This window comes from Coregonus lavaretus (assembly GCF_964263955.1).
Source record: "Coregonus lavaretus genome assembly, chromosome: 38".
Taxonomy (NCBI): domain Eukaryota; kingdom Metazoa; phylum Chordata; class Actinopteri; order Salmoniformes; family Salmonidae; genus Coregonus; species Coregonus lavaretus.
This window is the reverse complement of record NC_140025.1, coordinates 26,550,437-26,577,635: the sequence shown is the minus strand read 5'-3', so window position 1 is coordinate 26,577,635 and position 27,199 is coordinate 26,550,437. Positions and strand designations below refer to the sequence as shown.

The following is a 27,199-nucleotide window of genomic DNA, read 5'->3' as shown; positions in this document are numbered from 1 at the left end:
CCTACAATGTGATTTTCTGGATTTTTCTCTCATTTTGTCTGTCATAGTTGACGTGTACCTATGATGAAAATTACAGGCCTCTCTCATCTTTTTAAGTGGGAGAACTTGCACAATTGGTGGCTGACTAAATACTTTTTTTCCCCACTGTACATTTTAGAAAGATAACTCAATCTGAATATTTATAAACATTTACATTTCAAAGCTAAGGCATTGAAAAGTGATGAAAGTTTTCACAATAACTGAAAGTGTACCCACGTTTTTTGTTTGATGTTATCTGTAATGAAAATGTGTGTCCCAATTAGTTTAATATTGATGCATACATTCTAACATTAGACTAAATACTGCCTATATGTAGCTGTTGTAAGATTAAACATAGCCAACAGTGATAGGTGTCAAAAGGTTACTGGTTCAAAGTTCAAAATTAATTTTTGCAGATTGTGTAAAACGCCCCCGTCAAAGGACTCCAATTGAAAAGGTCAAGCTTGACAACATTCAGCTGTTTTCGTGATATGTATTATCTTACCATTTCTTTCCTTTTTGCTTACTTAGCAGTTCTATCAACATTTAGCAATTAAGCTAGCAACATTAGAAAGTCCGTTAGCTATATTTCAGAGGTAAAAAGTTGGATATTAAATGAGGTGTGGTCTGTCGCGCAGTCAAATTTTACAATATACAGCGTGTCCCACAAAATGTGTATGTATATAACGTTTTTTGAAAACTCTCAAAACCTAAATTAACTTACAAAAATTGTAATGAAAATCAGTGGTCAGCTAGCTAGAAGGGTGTCTTTAGCCGCAAAACGTACCGTTATTTTCCAGTCCATTTAAATGTTGAACTCGAGGTGATTTAGTCCTCCAACTGCTAGAGAGTGTCCGAAGTTAGGGGGTGTCTGATGTTGGGGGAAACTTAGTTACATTTGCACACACTGTATATAGATTTTCTATTGTGTTATTGACTGTTTTGTTTATTCCATATGTAACTCTGTGATGTTGTTGTTTTTATCGCACTGCTTTGTTTTATCTTGGCCAGGTCGCAGTTGTAAATGAGAACTTGTTCTCAACTGGCTTACCTGGTTAAATAAAGGTGAAATAAAAAAAAATCTATACATTCCACAGCAATTACTTTGGTGTAGGGGAAATAAAAGTTTTATCACATAAAAAAGGGAGGCTACCATCAGAGAAATAGCAAATAAGCTAAGAAAAATGTGTGGAACATGTCAATTTAATAAACAACTATTAAAGATCTGGACCTATTTTACCAGCCTACACTCTTAGACAAAAGGGTTCTGCAGCTGTCCTCATACGAGACCCTTTTTGGTTCCAGGTAGAACTCTTTGGGATTCCATGTAGAGCCCTCTGTGGAAAGGGTTCTACTGTACATGGAACCCAAAAGGGTTCTACCTGGAACCAAAAGGGGTTTTTCAAAGGGTTCTCCTATGGGGACAGCCGAAGAATCCTTTTTTTTCAAAGAGTGTACTGATTTTTTATTTTTATTTTTAACCTTTATTTTATCAGTTAGTCATATTGAGACCAAGGTCTCTTTTACAGATGAGCCATGAATTACATCAATTACAGAAAATACACACATTAAAACATTAATAAAAAATGCAAGCTGAAAGAAAAACACAGTCATAAAAAACAAAGACATTAATCAGTAAAAAGGTCCTCAATCAGCATTCTGAATTGGCCTAGAGGCACCAAAACATAATATTTCAGAACATTTTGAAGATTGTTCCACAAATAAGGTGCAAAAAAGCTAAAAGCTGATTTACCTAACTCAGTAGAGACCAAAGGAATTTCCAGGGTTAGCCATCCCTGAGACCGGGTTTGGTAACTCATATGTCTAAAGTTTAGTAATGATGTTAGGTACAGTGGAACTTTTTGTAAAGGGCTTTATAAATGAAAACATAGCAATGTGTCAACATATGTGACATCAAAGAGGGCCAACCAACTTTCTGGTATAGAATGCAGTGATGAGTGCTAAAACTGTCGCCCTAAATAAAGCATAGTGCGCTATGATAAACTGCATCTAATGGCTTTAATGACGTAGCAGCTGCATTCAAATAGATGATGTCGATAGGAACGTCGACTGAATAATCTGCTTTCTCGAGAGGCAGGACCAATTTCTATAGCAGAAGACCAATTTTATTCTTGGTTTACATTTTAGTCATTTAGCAGACACTCTTATCCAGAGCAACTTACAGGAGCAATTAGGGTTAAGTGCCTTGCTCAAGGGCACATCGACAGATTTTTCACCTAGTCGGCTTGGGGATTACAACCAGCGACCTTTCGGTTAATGGCACAACGCTCTTAACCACTAAGCTACCTGCCGCCCTTAATGAACTCGTCAATATGCTTTTTAAAAGACAGCTTTTCATCTATCCAGATGCCCAGATACTTGCAAGCAGGGACACGATCAATATGGACACCATCCAAAGTACATGGTCCTCTGTAGCTCAGCTGGTAGAGCACGGCGCTTGTAATGCCAAGGTAGTGGGTTCGATCCCCGGGACCACCCATACACAAAAATGTATGCACGCATGACTGTAAGTCGCTTTGGATAAAAGCGTCTGCTAAATGGCATATTATTATTACATATGCTTAAATCTTCTGAGTTATTTTTATGCGCTCTAGAAGACAACATATACTTAGTTTTACCTGCAGATCAATAAAGTTTTTCTGTAATTCAATGAAGGCTGACTGTAGTAATGATAGAGCCTGGTCAACTGTGGGGGCAATAACATACACAAAAGTGCAGGTAAAATTTTTTTTACAGACAAGTTCATTTTGTTAATGTATACAGTAAAAATTACAGGACCCAAAATCAACCTCTGCGGGACACCTTTCGTAATATGCAGGAAAGCTGATTTAACACCATCAGTAGATACACATTGAGTTCTATCTGTCAAGTAATATTTAAAACATTTACATGCAGCCTGGTCTAGGTAAAAAAAAAAAAAAAAAAAAAATGTTTTAATAAAAATTTTAAAATACTAATAAAAAGATGTATTCACTAACTGTAAGTTGCTCTGGATAAGAGCGTCTGCTAAATGACTAAAATGTAAAATGTAAAATGTCAATTGAGGAAAGCCTCTGAATTAGCAGTGGGTGATCAACTGTGTCGAAAGCCTTTGACAGGTCAATAAGGAGGGCAGCTCAATGTTGCCTTTTAGCGACACAATGAACCACATCATTTATACATTTCAAAGACAAGAAAGATCTTAGCTGAGAATTAATCAAGGATTCTAATATTTTAGCTAGGCGAGAAAGTTTAGAAGTAGGGCGATCATTATTTAGGTAACACGGGCCACCACTTTTTTTTTACATCAATCTTAAGCAAGGCATCTAGCACACCACAGATAGTAAATTGCTGAAATGAAAACAAAGATTCACTAGACGTGGATGTGTTAATCATCAAGTCAGCTAGAGGCTGGCAGAGGGCAGAGAAGTCGATTGACTGATTAGGGTTCATTAAACCACAGTTTCTCTCAAATAAAAAGCCTGCCAAGATAAAATGATGATTAAAAGCATCACTTATCCCCTTCTTCTCAGTTATGATGCCAGAGTCAGACAGAACTTGCATAGGCAGGGAAGAAGAGGAATTTGTACGCTTCAGTGCATTTACTGTTTTCCAAAATTTAGAAAGATCACCAGCAGAGTCAGAGAGAGCTTGAAAAGTAACTTGATTTAGCTTTCTTAATCAATATAGTACACATGTTTTATTAATGGTCTAGAAAAATTACCTGTCCACTCCAGAGTCAGTTTTCCTTGCTTTGGCCCAGGCCTGATTTCTCATCTGATTGAGCTCAGATAACTAAACCAAGGTTAGATCTATCTTTCACTCTGAATTGTTTAAAAGGGGTGTGTTTATCAGCCAGATAAATAAATATGGAGGATACATTTTCTAGAGCCAACTCAGGATCAGGAATACAGGAGACAGTGGCTAAATCAGAGTAGAACATGTCATGTAAAAACCCTTGAGGAGAGAACTTTAAAAAATGTATCTTCTTAATTAAACGAAGATTAGTAATTTGCTGTTTCGTATCTCGAATACATACTATGTGACAATAATCATACTGTCGTGGAAATTCAACACCATGTCATGGAAATTACCACCAGGGACACCTGAAGTCAATATGAAATGAATCATCCTTTATTATCAGCTCGCTGGAGAGGATCCAACCAACTCAATGCACCAAGTACACATGTTGATCAGGAGCTCCAACAGGGTAGTCCCGTTAGTTCTCTTATATACTTACACAGACAAGTAATATTTGCATGATTTAGCTTATTCATTATTCATAATTAATTCATCATCAACGTTTGGTTCATGCATGTGACAGACCAATACCTCACTAGGCATCCTCTCTCCAAGCTGAGACCTTGAAACTGAGATATCTTTCGTTCTCAAAACAATGTTCTGGGCATACTGCCAAATTGCTTAAACTGATAGTGAGGATTCCTCCAGGCACGTTCAATCAGTCACCTGTATGAACACATTCCAATTGGTTATTAGAAAAGCAGCATTGATCTGATCTACAAACATAACATTTTCCATCAAATTCCTTCCTCTTATCACTCTTGTGATAATGATCATTACATTTTAATGTAAGCATTAGACTATAGCTTCTATCAAAGGAGGTTCTATCAAAATATTTATATTAACATTTTACATTTACATTTTAGTCATTTAGCAGACGCTCTTATCCAGAGCGACTTACAGTTAGTGAATACATATTTTTTTATACTGGCCCCCCGTGGGAATCGAACCCACAACCCTGGCGTTGCAAACACCATGCTCTATCAACTGAGCTACATCCCTGCCGGCCATTCCCTCCCATACCCTGGACGACGCTGGGCCAATTGTGCGCCACCCATGAGTCTCCCGGTCGCGGCCGGCTGCGACAGAGCCTGGATTCGAACCAGGATCTCTAGTGGCACAGTTAGCACTGCGATGCAGTGCCTTAGACCACTGCGCCACTCAGGAGACATTACAGTAAGTGAAATCAACACATAAACCCCAGACACCTCTCAAACCCTTCACTCTGGGTTTTACAATCTAAAATACAAACACATACACAAGGGATCTGTAGACTCAGAGGTGACTAAATCTCTCAATGTTTAACCTTTGTTTACATAGCTCTTACCACAATCGGATTGCAGTGACTGTCCCTGAGACTAGTCAAAACACAAAACCTGTTGTTTAACAAATCCACTAGGGCCATCTAAACTTGTCAAACTATAAACAACCTTCAATTCTCACTCCTAGCTCTTCCTTTAATACACCAAGGGGCTGTTATCACTCCTGCTACTGAAATGGGTGGGAGTAAGGTATTATCTGGCCTACCAAAAGACGGTGGGCCTGTGTGTTTGTCTAATGTAAACAGTGCATGTTCCATCCCACCTAGAAACCATATTGACTTTCACAGGGAAGAGAGAGAACACATGTTATAACAGTTTCACACCAACGTTGATAAGAATGAGATTGGGGCAAGTTTAGCCCAAGCTACATTCTAGTGGCTCTCCTCACATTTTAGGGCATCGCTCTGTCACTACTTCTCACCTTTCCAAATCATAATTAGAACCCAATCAATTAATTATCCAACCCAAATTCAGAATGACAGTGCTTAGTGCTTCATGTTGGTTCTATCACTCGAAGTTAAGACCCTCAACTTAGCACACACCGACACTGGTAGAATGTACGTTTATATGGACATACAATATATTCATCTTATATTTCTAGCATTAACTTTTTTCGCCTGCCATTTGTGGTAATGACAGACTGGTATCTCAATGCATTCTTAGTTTAAATTACTATACATTTCGCAGTGTGCAGACCTCCATAATCAACCTGATACCCCAAATAAACAAGCCTAAATCAATTACGGGCACGGTTGACCACCCCACTCATGTCTTCATTTTATTCTTCAGATAGCTTTACAGTTCGTCTTCCCAATGGCACACATGTTCAAAGTGGATGGCCCTTGATAATGTCCCAATTTCAATATCTGGGTAATAATCTGATATTCCCTGCAGACAAATCTCTCACCTGAGCCACCACCATCCTTTAAGGTCCATTATGTCCATTTTCAGACCAGTACACCAGCAGCATGAGAGAAGTTTGGATGGGATCTCTCTCCATGCTCACTCCACGTGGACTAATGTCACACTCCTGAGAGAAAAGGCATGAGAGAAAAGGCCATTGATAGCCTCGACTGGCTGCTGTGTACAGGTTGCTGGCTCTGACTCATTTTTCAGGTGGTGGACCATTGTGAACGCCATTGTCACCATTACTTCAGCCGGTTAGAGGGGGTGAGGTGCACACTGTTCTTGGCCGAATGATCCCTTCCATGCATCTAGATACCATCTGTGGTCACCTCGAGAGAGGACAAACCAGAACAACAGTTTAGTTTAGGGCATTTCTGATGCAGGAAATCCAGACAAACTATTCACTGTATGACAAATGATAAATTATTCACTGTATGACAAATTATTACTACTACCAATATTCGTAATACAAATGTCTAAGACAAATGTCAAAGAGAATAACAACACACAGTTGAAACCATTTTTTCCCCCCAAATTGGCTTATACTCCCCTATCATCTTGGCGACCTCAATGCATAGTTACAGGGTCAGGGAGATGATGGCTAATCCTTAGGGAGAAATCCCGACCATCCAGCAGACCCAATCTGGTGAGATTTGTATTGAAGCAAGACAAAAACAAACAAACACAACAATAGCAATACACTTCTTCATATACAACTAGGAGGTGGAGAAAACTTCAATCCATTTGGAGTAACTGTCAACCATTACCAACATATATTTATCCTTTTACAGGCAGGCATGTGAAGAAAATCTATTTGCATATTTACCAAAGGTCCCCAGTGGACTGGTAATTCTGCATTTGGACACATGACTCACATCGTGATTCATGCGTCCCAAAAAAACAACAACAACATTAATTCAAATTAATGAATTAGAATAACAAATCAAATTAGAATTAGAACCCTTGATAACTCCATAAAGGAAATAATTGTATCCCATAAGGTAATTCAAGAAATAGTCAAATAGACTTGAGAGAGGTGTCCCTCATTCGTGGTCCGAATCACACATAGGACTGTTGATAAATTATAAACTTCTTCCTCCTAATTATCAGTGTTTACACTTTACATTTAAATCTCAACCAATGTCTCTAGCCTTTCTCGTGAGGGTGATCAGGCCTCACCAGAAAGTCAGAACAGAGGTCAGAGTTCATTCAATCCCATTAAGTGAGTGTTCTGTCCCTTCTCTTTCCCTGTACCTCAGACTCATTAATTAAAAACAAACATTTCAAACCATTTGTGTACCAGGTTTACATTGGGTTTTTCAGTATCATTACTTATCAAGATAATTTACATGTGTGCAACCAAAACTCTTGACAATAGATACTTCTGTGAAAAACCCACTAAAATAAAAAAATTAAAAATAAAAAGACCCCACACAATAAATCAATATTAACACCACTAACAAATATTCATTATCAGGTAAAAACAAACAAAATGGCCAGGCCTTACTTAATTTGGGAGCTCCCTTAACAGCCGGATCCAGGTACCTTTATATCCAAGGCACCTGCCTCAGAAAGCATTTCCAAGGTAGAGATACAAAATCATTGGTAAACTCATCAGAAAACTTGGTAGTGGACATTCAATAAGTCCTGGAAGAAAGAAAATAAACATGTAGTTAGTTTTTACTCTTGCTACATCTTAATCAGTCCTACAAATTCTTAATCTTATCAGCGCAATATTTGGTACTAAAAACATTTACTTGGATCTACTTAAATTTTGGACACAGTTCCACGTAATGGAAACAGATTGTTGTTTTTGATGACATTACCTTTTACGTAAATCACTGGTGCTACCCAAACTATAGAATTGAGTAATAATAATTGGAAATTGTCAAAAACGTGTCTTATTCAATTAATTATTCATACCTCTGTCCCAAATTTCCCCACTGTGTCCCTTACAGCCTGTTTGAGTTCAGTTAGTACTGGCTGCAATCTATTGTTCCACAGGAAACGTATCTTTAACCCAAACACCAGATGGTGGCCTCTAATTTAATATCAGTCCCAATGCTCAATCCCTCTGTTCGTCATGTGACCTTGTATAGAAACCACAGCATCTTTAAATTCACAAAAATATTGCATTGTTAGAGTGCTATCTGAAAGCCACTAATATTACCATTCACATACTGCCAACACTCATTACATTTGACATCACCTTCTTTATCAATGTTTTTGTCACTTTCGCTAGTCTCCATACCTGTTTCCTTCAACTAATACCCTTCTACTCTTTCCAGTAGGAAAAAAAAACATTCTCAATCACTACTCCTAATACACACGGATCACTCTCAAACAATGTTCTGTTTTTACCCCTATCGTAAGGTTTTAAAAACAAAACAAAACAAACATGATAACTTTCTCCGTATTGGAAGGCCTTGTTTTCATTTTAGTATACCTTAATAAAAAGATAGAGTAACATTGTTACCAATCTCTATTGGATATTCACTTTCTGCTTCACAGTTATTAAATGTCTATTATTTTAAGATTCATATGTAATGTGGCAAATTTATAAAATACATTGGTCAATTCAGGAGGGGAGAGATAAACAGTTATTATAACTGAGCTAGCACTGCCTAACAGTCCACTGTCATTGGAATGTTCTATCCATAAGGTTTCTGGCACATGAGACAAAATAGATTGGGAGGCAGTATCAGACCCCCACTCCTCCTGGGGGAGTGGCTCAATTTGCCTGCTTACTCGTTGGTTTAATATCTCATTGTTTGGGATATCAACGAAAACTCCATCTGGGGTACAATAAATTGTAGCATTAAGTTTAGTTAACAAGTCTCTACATGTTCAATATTCATTGGTTCTATTTAACAGAGCATGGATTTTGTTTCAACATGTATTACCAGGGTAGAGGAAATCTCATAAGCATTTATAGTTTTATTGGTTAGGGGTAAGTCAAGTCCCGTACAATGCTTTAACCTTGTCTTTATCAAATGATCCATAAAGGGACCACTCTGAACATTTCTCAGAATATTTTTTACACCACTTGTGGGTGTGCAAGTTTTATGTTATTATTATTATTATTATTATTATTGTTATAATTTTTCCATTAATACTTCATAAAATCTCTAGTAACCAATTATACACACATACAATTTAATCTCTCTGCGTATCTTAAGTTACAGGTCTATGAGAGCCAGAAATCTTGCTTGTTTGTAGGTGACCAAATACTTATTTTCCACCATAATTTGCAAATAAATTCATAAAAAATCCTACAATGTGATTTTCTGGAGAAAAAAATTCTCAATTTGTCTGTCATAGTTGATGTGTACCTATGATGAAAATTACAGGCCTCTCTCATCTTTTTAAGTGGGAGAACTTGCACAATTGGTGGTTGACTAAATACTTTTTTCCCCCACTGTATATACACTTACACATACATACACATATATATATATATATATATATATATATATACACATACATACATACATACATACATACATACATACATACATACATACATACATACATACATACATACATACATACATACATATCCTTTAAAAATATATATATTTCCCTTTATTACTTAAATTAAACTAATTCTTTATAATGCTTTAAAACATTAAGGGACTCAAACCCAACAACTTTATAATGCTTTTACACACTAAGGGACTCAAACTCAACAACTTTATAATGCTTTTACACACTAAGGGACTCAAACTCAACAACTTTATAATGCTTTTACACACTAAGGGACTCAAACCCAACAACTATATAATGTAAACCAATTCTAGCCAACAGTTGCCAAACATTATTGGGTGTCACTCCCAACTACAATGGTATCATCTTGTACCCCAGTCAGGACATTCCATCACATACTCATTCTAAGATTAACACCAGTGGCCCCCCATCCTTCCTGGCACTCAGACTTTCTGGCACCAAGAGTGACCTATACTAATGGATTGACCTCATTCCTAAAACCCTGTATAAACACGTCATATCAACAACAATAATTTCCTCACCTCTTCCACACTCACTTTACGGAATTCAATAGTACAATACTTGTCTTTCATAATTTGGTCAGACATACTTGGATATGTAGTGCAGCGTTTGTTGCTGGCATGTCATGCCTAAGTTTGTTTATCTTGCCAATTAAAAAGTAATTAAAGTAGTTGGCAATATCAGTGGGTTTTGTGATGAATTTGCCATCTTATTCAATGAATGATGGAGCCGAGTTTGCGTTTTTTCCCTAAATTGTATTTAAGGTGCTCCAAAGCTTTTTACTATCATTCTTTATATCATTTATTTTTGTTTCATAGTCTAGTTTCATTTTATTTTTATTTAGTTTAGTCACATGATTTCTTAATTTGCAGTACATTTGTCAATTGATTGGGCTGACAGACTTATTTGCCATACCTTTTGCCGCATTTCTCTCAACCATACAATTTTTCAATTCCTCATCAATCCAAGGGGATTTAACAGTTTTTGCAGTCATTTGGGTGGCTGATTATTAGTAACTGGAATAAGCAATTTCATAAATGTATCAAGTGCAGCATCTGGTTGCTCCTCATTACAAACCACAGACCAGCAAATATTCTTTACACCATCAACATAAGAATCACTACAAAACTTATTGTATGACCTCTTATACACTATATTAGGCCCATCCTTTGACACTTTGGGTTTCCTAGATATGGCTACTATATTGTGATCACTACATCCTATGGATTTGGATAGTGCTTTAATGCAAATTTAACGCAGTATCCAATACATGCTGATGATTTCATTCCTGTGATATTTGTAACTACCCTGGTAGGTTGACTGACAACCTGAACCAGGTTGCAGACACTGGTTACAGTTTGACATTTTTTCTTGAGTGTGCAGCTTGATGAAAGCCAGTCAATATTTAAATCACCCAGAAAATATTGATTGTTTTAAATGCTTTACTGGGAAGCTTATCAGAAGTAGACTTGCTCATGTTATTTATATTGGAGCTGATAGTGCATGTTGAGCTGCACACAGTGGACTTCCTACTAGGGCATACTGCCATATGCACATGATTACTGCATACAATAGCTGTAGGATCAACAGAGGTATTCAGGGCAGTTAGGGGGACATAAATTAAGTTACTTACATTGTGTTTGCCAATGCCCCTGGGATAATGTACATTTGATGCAGCATTATGACGACTCATTGTCACAATGGTAGGGATTAACTGAGCTGGTCTTGGGTCATTGAGAAGTACTTGTCTTAACGCAGTCTTGAAATTAGTGGACAGAGTCCAGGAGCCAAGATGATTTGGATGGACTCCGTTATTCCTGTATAGTATCTTCTTTTTCCAGAAGGTGTCAAAGTTATCTATAAATGTGATTCCAACAGAGCTACAGTAATATTTTAGCCAGATGTGTAATGCCAGTAGACTGTTGAATCTTGGGTTGTGTTGGACTGAGCTGAGCTGTGTCTGGCACTGCTGGGTTGAGCTGGGTTGGTTTTGGCACCGCCGGGCTGAGCTGGTCTGGGTCTTGCACCGCTTGGCTCGGACATGTTGGTAGGGGCTGGAGATGTCTGTGTCTGGATCAGTTGAGATGAGATTGGCCTCCTCTCTCTCCTTGGAGATGCGGGAGGTGGGGGGGCTCTGTTGCTGGCCTGGTATGATTGTGGAACTCTGCCTAACGTGGCATCCTTCAGGTCCTTGGCAAAGATTCTAACTCCCTCATTGTCCAGGTATACATGGTCTTACAAGTGCACACATTTCAGGGTGTGGTGGTGAGAGATGCTGACATTTGGCAGTGAGGAGCAGTTCCATGGTGATTTTATGGTTGACATTTTGGATCATTTGCCAGGGGAGATCTTTCCTTGGTAGAAGGGTGGATATAATAATGTTTCTCCTTGGGAACAGGGTGTGTGCTTTCTCTGCCACCTATCTCACTTCCTCAGCCACTCCTTTTGTGCGCAGGTCATTTGTCCCAGTATGTGAAGCAAGGTTGTCAGGATTTTCCAGCTTGACTTGGTACAGGAGTTGTAGTGCACTGTCAGTAGTGGGACACCAGAATTTAGCCGTCTGGTGTCTGGGGAATAATCTCCTATATTCCAGATACTTCCCATTAGAGTCTATCAGAACTGCTGTTTTGGGAAGTATCCTGGGTTGAACTGGATCCTGTCCTCTGGAGGTGTGTTTGGCTGAACATGGTCAGACTGGTGGGAGGTTGGCGAGGAAGGGTAGGCTATGTCAGGCTGGGAGGTTGGCAGGTCAGGGTATGCTGCGGCAGGCTGGGAGGTTGGCAGGTCGGGGTGGACCCTAAGAGGCTGAGGGCTTGTGAGGCAGATGGGGTGAAGGCTCCAATGGGCTCAGGGGCATCTGGGCTTCTACCAGGCTGATGGGCTGCTCTGTTGGTGGCGTAGTCATTTGCTGCTGACGGAGGGCATCGATGTCCCTCTCTCTCTGCTGCAGCTCCACCATTACCACACACAGCTCCTCTTGGAGGGCATCATTGGACTGTGTCATTTGTTCAGTGTACTCTCTTAGCTGTTCTATTGAACCACGGTTCCTCAACTCTTCCATCAGCTTCTGGACAGTGTCACATTCTTGTTGTTTGCTCTCCCTGAATTCCGTAATCTCCACTTCAAGTAGGGAGAGGCAGTTCTGGATTTGTTTCACCGATAATGTTTTTAGTGTGCAAACAGCTGCTACAGTTGAGGGAGGGAGTGATGTACTGTGGGCCTCCTGTTTTGAAGCCAAGGTTTTGGAAGTTACAGGCATTTTTAGTGGAGACATGCCAGTTTTTAGTTCATCATCCACTAGAGGTTTCACAATGTCGAACTCTTCTTCAAATAGCTCTAGACTTGTTTTTCTCAAATGTACTCTTCCTCGAAATAATTTGAAATAGGATATATAATACTAGATATTAGGAGCTCATAATTTTACCAGCTGCTCTTGGAACTTGGAACAATAACTCAATAACTCATAACTGTTGTTTTGAAATTCTCTGTCATTTTCCATTGATAAACATATTTCCCTACAAAAATAATTGCAGTTGTGCAGTTGCACATGCTGTTTTATTATATGGCTACTGCAATAGCTGCATCCATAATAACACAGTTACAGTCACTTTTGTAACTGCAGGGTTAATGTTATATTATACAATTCAGTAATTGTGTAGTGCAGGGGTAGGGAACCCTGTTCCTGGAGTGCCGCAGGTACTACAGGATTTTGTTCCAACTAGGCACCACACCTGACCAACTGAGCTAATGTTTCAGTTCAGTGATTGCCTAAATTCAACACACCTGTCCTAAATCAAAAACGTGAATAGCAAGCGGCACTCCAGGATCAGGGTTGCCTACCCCTGGTGTAGTGGTTATGTCCTAACTCTGGTTATTTTGCAGTTATACTGCATTTGCTGCATTCAAAATAACCATTACACTGCAAATACTGTAACTGCATTTTCACAATTGCAATTAATTACAAGTTGATATCATAGCCAGTGCTTTGTTGTAATTATTGTCATTTTACTGTTACAGTTGCCAGCTGCAGAAACCCCCCTGAAACGTTGGCAAAACATTTTTAAACAGTTTTTCTTCTCATAAGTCGCTGTCTGTGTGTTGTCTATCCTCTGTTACAATCCCTATGGCTGGGCTGAGAAGTATCTTTATCCTAAATGAACAGGACTTTGGTATGTGAGTATGTGTGGGTGAGACATAAACACATAATGATATTAGTAATACCGTATGCATCCTTTATTAACAAGTGCCTGGAGTATGTAGGCTGGAGGCTAGCTCCCTTATGCCGAAGAACATGCAACACTAGGGAAGCTATCACCACAATGTTCATCGTCTCATCACCGATTTGCATAGTTAATTTGCTTAGAGAATGTGAAAACAATGTAGAAAAGTACTGTAGTTACACTCCTTGGCCTACCCACCCATGCAAAATAGCTTCCTTTTCCCAGTGCAATTTCACTTTCACTTTTAGAAATCCAAAGACCCCTATCAGGTCTACATTAATCCGACAACTGTAAGAATTATAGAGTCACGAGTTGACCGTTAGCATTACTGAGAACGTTTCTGTTCGCTGCAGTGAAAAGTATTAATTGCAGTGGAAACGTATTTCACCACATAGGTCTGCGTGTGAGACGGGACTCCTGTATGCAGGGAAGACTGTCTGGGGCTGCTTCTCAGTGGGTATAAACCACTAACGTGACAGAAAAAGGCAGACCACACGATGTGACAGACTGATCGGAAAGGAAACGAGTCTGTGTTCACAAGCAGAGACACAGTCACATTTCATGTAGACAATTTATACAGTTCACTATAGAAGGACAAATACATTATGTTCGTAGGGTGTGCATGAGTTTTCTTCTATCCACCTGTAGAACTAATACTGAAAAGTTGTTAATGTACAAGCCCAATAATATACTGTTGGGCCTATTAGCCAATAACCAGATTATTGAGCTAATGACCTGGGTAACCTAATGCCTAATTGAACCCACCTGCTGCATACATTAAGCCTATGTCTCCTCAGAGGATGTGACACTGAAACATTTGTTCTACCTTACTCAAGGCGTAAAACCATAGCCGCGGGAAGTAGGGGTGCTGAGGGTGCTGCAGCACCCCCAGAAAAATCAGAAGGAAAAAATATTAATGTATTGTTTGCACAGAAGTAGTACAGTGGGCCTTTAATAGTCCTGCATTAGCGGACCGATATAGCTGTCTGCACCGCGGCCAAAAATCGCAGCACCCCCATCCCCAAACTACTTCCTGCGGCAATGCCTAAAACCTTCCAATCTTTTGCAGTTAGCACTTTTTTATTTAGGAATATTATTGACAGCGGTTTAAAGTACTTAAGTAAAAATACTTTAAAGTACTACTTAAGTAGTTTTTGAGGGTATCTGTAATTTTCTTTACTATTTACATTTTTGACACCTTTTACTTTTACTTAACTACATTCCTAAAGAAAATAATGTACTTTTTACTCCATACATTTTCCCTGACACCCAAAAGTACTCATTACATTTTCAATGCTTAGCAGGACAAAAAAATTGTCCAATTCACACACTTATCAAGAGAACATGCCTGGTCATCCCTACTGCCTCTGATCTGGCGGACTCACTAAACACAAATGCTTAGTTTGTAAATTATGTCTGAGTGTTGGAGTGTGCCCCTGGCTATCCGTAAATTAAAAAAACAAGATAATCGTGCCATATGGTTTGTTTAATATAAGGAATTTGAAATGATTTATAGCAATTTTATTTACTTTTGATACTTAAGTAGATTTAAAACCAAATACTTTTAAACTTTTACTCAAGTAGTATTTTACTGAGTCATTTTTTATTAAGGTATCTTTACTTTCAATCAAGTATGACAATTGGGCACTTTTTCCACCACTGATTATTGATATACATTACTTCTGTCTAGATAATTACATTTGAGCAATTTAGCAGATAATCAGAATATTTTTGCAGTGTCCATATGTACAGAATTCCTGCCTCTTTCCTCCTGCTAGTAGGACAGCCATCATGCCCCTGATCTATTTTTCTGTGTTGTCAACACAAAACCTTGTTTCAACAAATAACAAATAACACAAAGGCTACATTAGTCCTCTATCATGCTGCAATGTTCCTCTGACCCTGAAATACATAGGATACAATCTAGGCTATTTAAGAGGCGGTAGTGGAAAATTATGTTGGGTGGTAATGAGTCTCCCGAGTGGCGCAGTGGTGTAAGGCACTGCATCGCAGTGCTAGCAGTGCTAGCTGTGCCACCGCGACCGGGAGACCAATGGGGCGGTGCACAATTAGCCACCGTCGTCCAGGGTAGGAGAGGGAATGGCCGGCAGGGATGTAGCTCAGTTGGGAGAGCATGGCGTTTGCAACGCCAGGGGTTGTGGGTTTGATTCCCACTGGGGGCCAGTATGAAAATCTATGAACTCACTTAACTGTAAGTTGCTCTGGATAAGAGTGTCTGCTAAATGACTAAAATGTAATGAAATATCTCTGTAAAGTCATGTGCTTTTTCAGTGATATCCTTGACTTTTATTTTGGGGGAAAAACAACAGTTAATTGGGGAAGAACTTTCCTCACTCAGAGAATACATTTCCATGTGAACTTAATTTCTGATAAAACATTAAACTACTAGTCCGAACAATTATTTCCTGACCCCAACCATCACATTAGGCCTGTAAATAACTAAGAAGGACTGTGATACTCAAGTCAGTAGTGTCTTTGCAGGTGACTACATTCCAGACGTGCAGCAAAAATTAACTAATGATTGAATGTCATTGTCATCTTCAGTGCAGTCTGACATCAGATCACAATATCATATGGACGCAGTTACTGACATGTTAAACACTTATCCGGGTATTGTGAGATTTAGTGTGCGACTGTTTTACAGTCCCCCTGGAATGCAGTCATTGTGTTGATATTGAGTCTCTCTCTGTCCACAGTGCTCTGTGCTTCCCAGCAAACAGTCCAGTCTGAGAATCAGCACGTAAAAGGTGTCGTGGGACAGTCTTTCTCTTTTCCAGAGAGGGTGATCACGTCTGGCAATTTACTTTATGGAGACCTTGGCACTATTGCAAATGTGTACCCTGGTAAAGAAGGCAATATCACCCTTGAGAAGAGATTTGAAAACCGCCTCCACTTGAACAATGTTACAAGATACTTCACCCTGTAAGACCTTCAGATAGACGATGCTGGGGTTTATTCTGTGGAGAATACAGATGGAGGAAAAAAAAAAAAGTTTGAGCTCACTGTATACAGTAAGTATGTGTGTGTGTGTGTGTGTGTGTGTGTGTGTGTGTGTGTGTGTGTGTGTGTGTGTGTGTGTGTGTGTGCTGTTTGTTACAAAAACATTAAATATAGCTTCCAATTCCAGAATATTCATAATTTTTCTTCCAGATGTTGTTTCCAAACCTCAGGTGACGGAGTGTGACAGCAGCTCCTGTAGTGTGGTGTGTTCTGTCGACAACGAAAAAGAGGTAACATTGACCTTGTACAGGGGAGAGGAAATCCTAAACCAGACCAGCAGTCCTAACCTCACCACCGATCTATCTCTCCGTTTGGAGGTAGAGGGAAAGAACTACAACTCCACCTACAGCTGTGTGTCTGCTAACCCTATCAGCAATGAGACAGTTCATGTCCCAATATGTTGCACCGAAGATGGTCATCCTAATGATGCAGGTTAGAGCAATTTTGAATTAAAGCCATCCAGAAAATAGAAATTACCAAGTGAAAGTTAAGTGTAGTTGAGCTTATTCAAAACATATTTACACTAATAATTGCCTTGTGTTTTATTTATTTCAGACAGTGATGAGAGGACTCGGGGTATGCTTATTATTGCTTTAATCTGTGTTTTGGTTGCCTCAGGACTTGTTGGACTTGCAATCTATCTAAAGAAGAGTAGAAATGGACACTCACAAGGCAGGTATTTCTCTTTTAGAGGTGTGAGGTCACTCCCCAAAGTGACTACCTTTTAATTTATTTTGTATTTAATTTTTTTACTATCAAGGGTATTGTTTTGGAAAAGGTAGTCAATGTTTTCTTGAACACAGGATGCTGGTCAAATAAAGTGGCATATCTTCCACACTTCCTCTGCTTGGTCAGACAGTGTCATTATCTCAGACAACTTCTCTAAATGTTGAAAAAGCAGAAGGCACACACACACACTCTCTGACAATGATTACTGGCTTATCTGACACCAAAAAGACTGCAAGCACAGAGACCGGTACCCATAGTAACAAATGAGTCCTGAGTGTTTACAGAACCTGTCCTGGGGCTGAGTGTCTGTATGTCTCTGTCAGTTAGTCACACCTCACCGTAGGACATATATTTACTTTCCTTTATTTGTCTTCATAGATTCATCTGAAAGAGTGAAAGATGATATTCAGTATGCAACGATAACTCCTAAAAAACGAACAGATAATCAGGTTAGTAAAAAAGCTACAGGCTGATAGACAATACAGAAGCTTTTGCAGCCCACATGACAACAACTGTAGGCTTTAGCTCTGTGCCAGTGGGTTAATGTGGTTTTGAGTTGCACAGACCACCTAAGTCTGATACCCGGCCTGATGTCATTGCAACCAGTTTTGCCCATATGATATGGTTGGGTTGCACAATGAGAAGCCACACAGCACATATGGTATACAGTAATGCCTTTATTGGAAGTGATGCAGACAATTACATTGATGGAAGTTACAATCTATCTGCAATATGAAAGCTTATCTACCCCCTAGAAAAAAAGAAAAAAGAAAGTATTTTACAGTGGACTTTTAAAGCTTGGCTTCGTGGTTCCTCCCACTAGCTTCAAGAAAGATCCTAGATGTGTTGTGTTGACAGTTGAGTTACCTACTGCAGAAAAATTAGTATGGAGAAGAGCGCATCAGGCGCAAAGTTTCTAATAAAGAAGCATAAGATCCTTTCTTATTTTTGTTTCTTTCCCACCCCTTTTCTCTCCCCTCTCTCTGCCCCCTTTTCCCTGTCCCTCTTTCTCGGTCCCTCTCCGCCCTTCCCACCCCTACCTCCCTCCCTCTCCCTGCCTAGGAGGAGCGAACCAGTATACCACAACCGGAGTCACGTAGAGACAACCCGGAACTGACATCAGTTTATGATACACTCCTGTTACATCGCATGGCTGCCAGCAGAGATGTTGACACAGCATGAAGGAGGAAAATGGGAAGTCAATGAGAGGCCGACATGACAACTCACATCTAGGAGAGGACGGTATATCATAAAGAGGACGTTGAAACAAAATGAAAGTAAAAAATATATTCACGCAGAAAACCCTTTAGAGGCACAGTTGTTATGGGAGAAAACCTGTTGCGCTGATATTATAATTTCAAGCTTTCTTTGTAGGACATTCTCACAGACCTTCTTTCAAAGAGCTGTCTCAATGACATCCACTGATACGGACCAATTCAATAGCTATGCATTGAGTTAGTAGCAGGATCAAGATAATCCTTCTTTTCAACGGTCTTTTGTCCCAAATCCCAATGTATAGTTTAAAACAATTGGAACCTATCTTTTAATCCAATTCACTAGTGTGTTTGCTATGCTACTGCTGGGTGTCACGATCGTTGACTGAAGACACGGACCAAGGCGCATCGTGATAGAAGATCCCACCAAGACTAGTGCAAAACAGGCTGCCTAAGTATGGTCCCCAATCAGAGACAATGAGCTACAGCTGCCTCTGATTGGGAACCACCCTGGCCAACATAGATCAAACGATCTAGAACAAAAACATAGAAAAACTAAACATAGCAAATCCACACCCTGGCTCAACATTTAAGAGTCCCCAGAGCCAGGGCGTGACACTGGGCCAAAGCTTAATTTCAGTACTGTCTGTTTTGTTGTTTAAATGTAGGTGCCTCCCCTGTATCTTTTTATAGCTGGTCATTGTTTAGCTTGCCAGTGGATAGCAGCTGTGTACATTTTATAAAAAGAGCAGGCATTTGAGATACTGCTTAGAAGCAATGGCTGTTAGGCTACTTTAGAAACAAAAGGTCCATAGATTAATTTTTTCCTTTCACCGTGTATGTTGTATTGAAACACGTCTGAGGGTAGATCTTGATTTGCCGTTTGATCTTGAGTGACATTTTCCTCTTCTTATCGCTTTTCGCAAAATGTTGGTCTAGGCTCAATTGTAGCTCTTAATTAGCTTGTTTCGTTTAATATGATGTCCCTATCTATGTAGCACATCCTCCCTTAAGAATACAATCACTCCCTCCTGCAGACTCATGCAGACACTGTACACTCTCCTTGTATCAGAGCATGTGCCTGCACAGATTACTGTGACCCGAAAATAACAAATCTGTCGATACCATAGTAAGTTGTTTCACTGTAGGCTATTTCATTTTTATACTACTCTATTTCAGAGTAGTTACTGAGACTGAATATGAAGATATAATTAACTTTTCACTATTTTAAAATAATCTCTTGACTTATTCAAACTGAGCTTCAATATATTAAGTCAAAGACTTACCAATTCATTTCATTTAAAGTCATAAAATGTGTATATTTCGTGATGTTTAACAGTCATCAATACATCAATACCCATGCTTGAAATATATACATGTTTTACATACCCTATCACAACCCAAAATATGATGGTAGATTACTCTATTCCCCATTTATGTTTTTGTTGTCAGAATACCTGTGTAAACTGTCATTCCTTGAAGCCATAGCTGCTTCTATGAGTTTAAGAGTGGCAACATTTCTCTAGAGACATTTCTCCAGAAACACAACTCCAGATTGTGGTTTTAATGAAGCCTACTTCTAGGGTCAAATAGGAGGGACCGCTGTAATTGTTTGGTGGATTCTCTATTTAGTGAGTTTAAGTGTATGTGACCTTTTGCCCTGTCACTTTGCATGCCAGGCAGCTGTACATTTCAAATTTGAAAACAATTATGACTGTAAACAGTGAATTACTCACTATTTATTTTAAAATCCCAAAAAAATTCAAGCATTGTTTAGCGAACTTTTTGTCCAATCCTTTTCCCCCATCTAGTGGTTGAATGTTTTTATATTTCAGTATACTGTATACTGAACATAATAATGCACAATGTTTTGCTCTGAGACAGTGGACTGTAAATTGTGTAAGTGTAGCTTAAATCATGTGTGTGTGTGTGTGTGTGTGTGTGTGTGTGTGTGTGTATGTGTGTGTGTGTATGTGTGTGTGTGTGTGTGTGTGTGTGTGTGTGTGTGTGTGTGTGTGTGTGTGTGTGTGTGTTGTGGTAGAGTGTAATAATATGTTGTGTTATGAACTGTTTTATTTTGTATGTAATTGCGTAATCGTGATTGGACCCCAGGAATAAATGTTATGTAATTTTCCACAAAGTTCAGATTGCGCAATGTTGTAATTTGTTAAACTCCAATGTTTCGTTACAGGAAATGAGTAACATTCCTGTATAAAACGCACATTCGCTTTCAGTCAGTAGCAGCATGGACAAAGTGGTAAGTACTTTTACACTTTTAATTTGATTCCCCATCTATAGCATAGCTACACGAAGTGACGTTTTCAAATAAAACCACGGAAGTGGGGTACGGAAGAAATGTTTCCCCGTTGAAAGCAGTTCATCCAAGCCTGAATTCAAGAAATAACGACACACATAGTTAGTTTACACTTTTTGTATTATAACTGGATTATAGGTCCCGTCTATCTACCCTGAGTGGGTGAAAACGCGCTTTGGTGATGAAATTTAACTTCCTTACGGTATAAAATACATTTGACCAAGACAAATATGATTATTCATGTTGTGAATCGTTCAGTGTGGTCTTTTTCTAACATATCATTAATATTATTATTTATTTTTTAAAGTCGGATTTCGTAACTTCATGCATCAGATAATAAGCACCGAACTCTGTTGACAGAGCGGTGGCGCTTTCTCGCAGTAACTTTTGAGGTGTGGTGGTCCTCTACAAAGTTGTTTCCGCTGGTCGCAAAAAGCTACATTAACATGAAACCAGCTGAAATAAATGTAAAAGACATTTCACACGGATATGCTTGTTTTTGTACTAAAATATGAAAATATTACATCACGTCATGTCTCAAAATCGATATCTATATTACCTGTATATTGTTTTATGTCCTCCAGATTCGACAAGAAAAATGACGAGTTCAACAGTGAGCCTTAATTCTCGCACAGCATCCAGCCTAGCTGTCACAATGCTATTTACCAGATTTTTGGCCACTTTCTTTCTCTGGCCTCCACTGATTTAGTCACCATAATTTTGGCTATCCCGAAGGGTAAACACTTTTGAATGGATTATGATAGAGACATGGGTTTGTACCATTGGTTTTCCTAGAGGAGTATCTACACAATTAACATACTATTTTACCCATTAGTCAAAAGATGCGTTTTTGACATATATTCATGTAATAGTCCACTCCATTACACTCAAAAGTTACTTCAACTTCAACCAGTGAATGCTAGCGATGGCTAGCTATGCTAGCTATTCTATCAGTCTTTCTTAAAGAGTGTGAGCAAGCTAATAGCACACCCTGCATACACATTTATTTAAATTTTTTGGGTTATGCAGTAGGTTGATAACGATATCACCAAAGTTTGTTGTATCAGACATTTCAAATTACAATCCCAGCTAATAAGAAAACAGTCATGGTATTTAATTTAAGAAAATGAACAAGACTGGGTTCAATGGCAGATAGAGAGGTATGGCTGCTGTGAAGGAGGAATGAGGAACTATCAGAGGTCGATGTCCGTGCCGGACGTTGGTGGCGTCATCAAGTTTCATTTAATAAAACCCTGCCTTTTCTCATTTGGGCAAAAGTCTGTCCTCTGTGACCCGGAAACTGATGTGGTCAAGGAGAATGTCAACTCATTAGTAAGCAAACGGAAGACGTCTTCCCCTCCTTGATACTCTCCTTTTGCCGAGGATGCACATGTGTACCCTACCCGAGTCCTTCTCGGAAGAGTTTAGAAATCTGCCACACCCCATTTTAATCAGCAATTTTTTCTCGACGGAGTAAACCATGCAAACATTTAAAAAACGTTCTATTTATAAAATGTCTGAGACATCTATCTAGATTCATTTTAAATCACTTTATACATTTATTTTGGGATTCCATTTGCCTGATAACGCGCGATTGAAGAAGTCTCATTTCATACAAGCGCATTTTCGTCCACTTTCCATCTCCTCGCCGCCTCTCCTTGATTACCTTTGACCTTTGTCAAAAGCCCAGAGAGGACGGCGGAGAGAGCAAGCAGGGGTTGAGCAAATCCAATTGAGAAAGCCCCCCTTGTGTTAATGCTAGAGACTTTCTGTTTATTTGCATGGGCTGCTTCTCATTCCACTGAATCTGCTTGTATCGGCCATTCGCATATGTGGTAGATAAGCGCTTGTCAGTGCCTTTGTTTGCCAGACATGAGAGGACACCGACAAGTTACTTTTCACAAAATCGTCTATCTAGTCCGAATGGTTTGAGCTAAAAACTATCCCCCAAGGCTTAGACTCAGGTTTACAATGAAAAGGGTGCAAAGAAGTTCATGCATGGCATTTATCCGATCTTCTGTTGCATCTCAGTTTTGTCCTATTAGCTGTGAATCAGGGTTGGGCTCAATTCAGAATTTTGGAATTCAGTTCCATTCAACTCATGAGTTGAAATTCACCACACCCTTACACCCTCTATAAAATGTCGAATTTCAGTTTGAGTAACAGGAAGTAGAATTTAATTCAGAGCAATTCAAGATTGTCTATTATATTGACAAGATAGTCAAGTGAACACTCTTAACAATGGAAATGCATGTCCTCAAAAATGGAAGACAGGTGGGAGGAGGCTAGATCAGGTGGGACCATTCTATCCAATGGGAGGGTAGATGCATGTGTGACCAACAGGCCAAGGAGATAGATAGAGGACCCATCTTTGTATCTGTACCATTATAGAATATGTGACAGCATGGGCAGCAGCAAACTTCTATTCAATCATATAAGTCTCACGTAGCAAATTAGCAATTACATTTTTTGTCGACCAAATTCAACACTTTCATTGACCTCAATACAAAATGTTCTCACTTCTTGGGCTTATATTCTGTGGGCGGAGTAAACCTCTCGCTTCGCCTCTTCCTCTCTGGTGCAACTAAAATAAATTCCACTCAGTTATAAAACATGAGCGTTTCATTGAATCGGACAGATCACACTTCCAGATACCAACGAATATATCACTTTTCTCTGGAAACAATGTTCATATACTCTTTTAACCTTAGCGCTTATAATAGCCAACTAATTATACTTCCACCAAATTTGTTTGGCTTCTTTTTGAAGGCCTCAGGCCAGGGTCAATTTGTGGGTTAAACTAATGTATTCTGGGAAATGTAGTATTTTCCCCATACTGAACGAAACGTAAGTGATAATTAAATATAATAACTTAGAATATTCACATGCAGGTGTTGTTTTCCTTGATCATTCATTTTAAGAGTTTGTCCTGAAAATCTATTGTTTCAACAATATTTTATATGCGTGTATATAATGACATGTTTGATGTTTTATGTACAAGTATATTTGCATAGACTACACCCAATGTGCCCTCCACTAATATTGGCACCCTTGGTAAATATGAGCAAAACAGGCTGTGATTTTTTTTTTTGCTGTTTATCCTCTTGGTCTTTCATTCAAAATATTCACAAAAATTGAATCTTTAATTGAAGTAAAATGATTTTTGATAAATGTGAAATAAATATTTTTCTCCGAAACATGTGTTCCACAATTATTGGCACCCCTTGACATTTTTATGAGTAAAATCTAACTGAAGTATATTCCCATTCATATTTTACATTTTTAAGTTCACCTGAGTGATTAGGAACACTTAAGTGGTAAGCCATGACTTCCTGATTCACTGGGGTATAAATATTAGGTGACACAAAGGCCAAGCTCCCGTAGTCATCCATCACTATGGGAAATACCCGAGAATACATTAATGATGTGCGACAAAAGGTTGTTGAGCTGCATAAATCAGGAAATGGCTATGAGAAAATAGCTCAATGGTTGAAAATGCCCATTTCCACTATCAGGGCAATAATTAAGAAGTGTAAAGCAACTGGAGATGTTAACAATCGGCCTGGAAATGGACGTGTGTTTATATTGACCCCACGCACCGTGAGGAGGATGGTTCGAGTGGCCCAAAAATCTCCAAGGATCACAGCTGGAGAATTGCAGACGTTAGTTGGGTTTTGTCTCCAAAACTACGATCAGATGCCACCTACATAACCACAAGTTGTTTGGGAGGGTTGCCATAAAAAAAGCCATTGCTGTCATCAAACAACAAACTCAAGTGCCTACATTTTGCCAAACGTTATTGAATCTTTCAATGGGACCGGGTTCTATGGTTAGATGAGACCAAAATATAGCTTTTTGGAAACAGACACCAGAGGTGGGGTTGTCATAGACAGAAAGGTAGCCATGCAGAAAAGTTCCTCATCCTCACTGTGAAGTATGGTGGTGGATCTTTATGTTGTGGGGCTGTTTTTCTTTCAAAGGCCCTGGACAACTTGTTAGGATACATGGATTCATGGACTCCATCAAGTACCAGCAGATATTAAATCAAAACCTGACTGCCTCTGCTAGGAAGCTTAAACTGGGCCATGGTGGATCTTCCAGCAGGACAATGATCCAAAGCACACCTCAAAATCAACACAAAAATAGTTCACTGACCACAGAATCAAGGTTTTGCCATGGCCATCCCAGTCCCCTGACCTAAACCCCATAGAAAGCCTGTGGGATGAGCTGAAGAGGAGAGTCCACAAGCGTAGACCTTGGAATCTGAAGTATCTAGAGAGATTCTGTATGGAGGAATGGTCTCAGATCCCTTGCCATGTGTTCTCCAACCTCATTACGCATTATAGGAGAAGACTCAGAGCTGTTATCTTGGCAAAGAGAAGTTGCACAAAGTATTGAATGAAGGAGTGCCAATAATTGTGGCACACATATATTTGAGAAAAATATTTGTTTTATGATAATAATAAACATTTTCTTTCAATTATTTTACTTTACTTCAATGTTAGATTTTGGTTAATATTTTTGAATGAAAGACCTAGAAGATAAACAATAAATGTTTTGCTCACATTTACCAAGTGTGCCAATATTAGTGGAGGGCACTGTAGAATAGAAGAGGCATTTTTATTTCACTGAATTCAATTATATTTCCTTTTAATTCAATTCCTTATCCTGTTTACTACTTCGATTAGAATTAAATTTAAATTCAATAATTTAATTGGAATTGATGAGGCATTCTCAATTCAATTCTGAATTGAGCCCAACCCTGTTTCCTATGGAAGATTGACAGTATAATTTTAAACAACTGATATTCCCATTCAAGTCAGCATTCTCTGATATGTGTGTGGCCCTCCAACCATCTTTGAGGTACCATTTGAAAGTAGAAATGTCTATTGTATTCCCATTTTAGCACATTTAACAGCCAGAACATGACTCCCACCCTATATTCAAGAGCATGCTGAATTGAGCACAACCCTGCTGTGAATCTCTTCTGGGAGAAAATCACAAGTGTATTCCAGTCCAACCCCACAGATTGTGACATCAGCCTGGCTCAGACTGCGATGGAGGATTCTGGCCAACAGGGGGCGACCCTGCCAGACACCGAGGGAGAACGTACAGCCCTTACTCAGAGAAGCGAGTGGAAGTACTGTATCTCCTCATGATTTTCATAAGCCTGGACTTACAGTGCATTCGGAAAGTATTCAGACCTCTTTACTTTTTCCACATTTTGTTACGTTACAGCCTTATTCTAAAATGGACTAAATAATTGTTTTCCATCATCAATCTACACACAATTCCCCATAATGACAAAGCGAAAACAAGATTTTAGACATTTTAAAAACAGAAATACCTTATTTACATAAGTATTCAGACCCTTTACTATGAGACTCAAAATTGAGATCAGGTGCATCCTGTTTCCATATATCATCCTTGAGATGTTTCTACAACTTGACTGGAGTCCACCTGTGGTAAATTCAATTGATTGGACATGATTTGGAAGGCACACACCTGTCTATATAAGGTCCCACAGTTGACAGTGCATGTCAGAGCAAAAACCAAGCCATGAGGTCGAAGGAATTATCGGTAGAGCTCCAAGACAAGATTGTGTTGAGGCACAGATCTGGGGAAGGGTACCAAAACATGTCTGCAGCATTGAAGGTCCCCAAAGAACACAGTGGCCTCCATCATTCTTAAATGTAATTAGTTTGGAACCAACAAGACTCTTCGTAGTGCTGGCCGCCTGGCCAAACTGAGCAATCGGGGGAGAAGGGCCTTGGTCAGGGAGGTGACCAAGAGCCTGATGGTCACTCTGAAAGAGCTCCAGAGTTCCTCTGTGTAGATGGGAGAACCTTCCAGAAAGACAACCATCTCTGCAGCACTCCACCAATCAGGCCTTTATGCTAGAATGGCCAGACGGAAGCCACTCCTCAGTAAAAGGCACATGACAGCCCGCTTGGAGCTTGCCAAAAGGCACCTACAGACTCTCAGACCATGAGAAACAACATTCTCTGGGCTGATGAAACCAAGATTGAAGTCTTTGGCCTGAATTCCAAGCATCACGTCTGGAGGAAATCTGGCACCATTCCTACAGAGAAGCATGGTGGTGGTAACATCATGCTATGGGGATGTTTTTCAGTGGCAGGGACTTGA

At 39.2% G+C, this 27,199-nt stretch overlaps 1 protein-coding gene across 2 annotated transcripts in view; it reads left to right on the top strand.

Annotated features, from left to right (window-relative positions):
• LOC311112393 (SLAM family member 9-like) overlaps window positions 1-27,199 on the top strand; it is a 62,439-nt gene that overhangs the window by 15,812 nt on the left and 19,428 nt on the right. The window contains exons 2-5 of one of the 2 annotated variants that reach the window (XR_014610869.1): window positions 16,492-16,806; window positions 16,966-17,227; window positions 17,351-17,467; window positions 17,903-18,166. The exons of the other annotated variant lie outside the window; for it this stretch is intronic. The gene's annotated coding sequence lies outside the window, so the exon portion shown is untranslated. Of the gene's footprint in view, window positions 1-16,491; window positions 16,807-16,965; window positions 17,228-17,350; window positions 17,468-17,902; window positions 18,167-27,199 lie in introns of those variants that run through there. 2 annotated transcript variants of the gene reach the window in all.